Here is a 1,245-nt window from a genome sequence, read left to right as displayed (position 1 = left end):
AGGAGAGGCTACTCACACACACCTGAACTCTACTGGCCCTCTTCTGTGACTGGTTCCGTTTGGTGTAATTCAAGTTGGCCAACATCTATAGAAGGACTTCTTATGTGTTAGATAACAGGCTAAGAGCTGGGACACAGCCCCTGTCCTCAATAGGCTCATAGTCTCATGGTTGTCAATCTAAGCTTGAAATCCCTTAACCACAGTATAGTTACATGTAGGGATATTCCACGTGTGCTGCAGGTGAAGGGAAAAGAGCCTACAAGGCTAGGGGAAGTGGGGAAAAGAGCATAATCATAGATGGTATTATAGTCACTTTCTGAACAAAAAGATTTTTACAAAGAACCAGTCTCCAGATGCTAGTTGAACTGGGAGGAGTCACATGGCCTGTCCTCCCCATCATGAAGTGATTGCAGAGCTGTGATGCTGCACTGTCCACATCTGTCTCCTACTTTCCCCAACCAAAAAGAATCTGAGACAAGTCTCAATTTAGGGGTTATTTAGCCAAGGTTAAGGACATGCCTGAAAAAAAGGGACACAAAACCACAGGAACAATGTGTGCTCTGTGCATTTTTTCCAAAGATGGTTTTGAGGGCTTCAATATTTAAAAGGAAAAAGCAGGCTTGAGGGAAAGGAGGGAAGATATGGTCACATTACTGAATCCACATGTTGCAGGAGAAAAGAAGTAGGTGGTGGAATAATCAGTTATGTATTTGCCTCACACTCAGCAGATCGACACTTTAAGTAAGTTAAAGTGAACATAGAGTAGCTCCCTGTGGAGTTATCTGGCATTTTATCTGTTGCTATCTTTAATGTCATTGATAAATCTTTCTAGACTCTCTCAGGTAATAAGATACTCCCCTCACTTCTCGTGTTTTCTTAGCACTTGTTAGTAGAAGTATTCACAGTAGATGCTTGATTCAGATTTACCACTTATTATGTGACTTACATCTTGGATTCTTTAGTGAATTAGGTTACTCATCCCATATAGTTGGGAAACATATACATAAAACTAGCCTCTAGGAATTAGTGCAAGGATTCTAAAAACATTGACTTTCATATATAGCTTTGAATGGCTAATTATGTGTGAGGCCAGGGATCTATAAGATGAACAGGATATAGCTCCTCTTTTCAAGGGGCTCATAGGATAGCAGAAACACACCTTGTTGTGGCATCACATTGTATCAAGACTACTCATTCAATAATTATTTTCTGAATGAATGGTCAACATATATAAAAAACACAATA

This window comes from Hylobates moloch, unplaced genomic scaffold (assembly GCF_009828535.3).
Source record: "Hylobates moloch isolate HMO894 unplaced genomic scaffold, HMol_V3 SCAFFOLD_4, whole genome shotgun sequence".
Taxonomy (NCBI): Eukaryota; Metazoa; Chordata; class Mammalia; order Primates; family Hylobatidae; genus Hylobates; species Hylobates moloch.
This window is presented reverse-complemented; position numbering follows the sequence as displayed.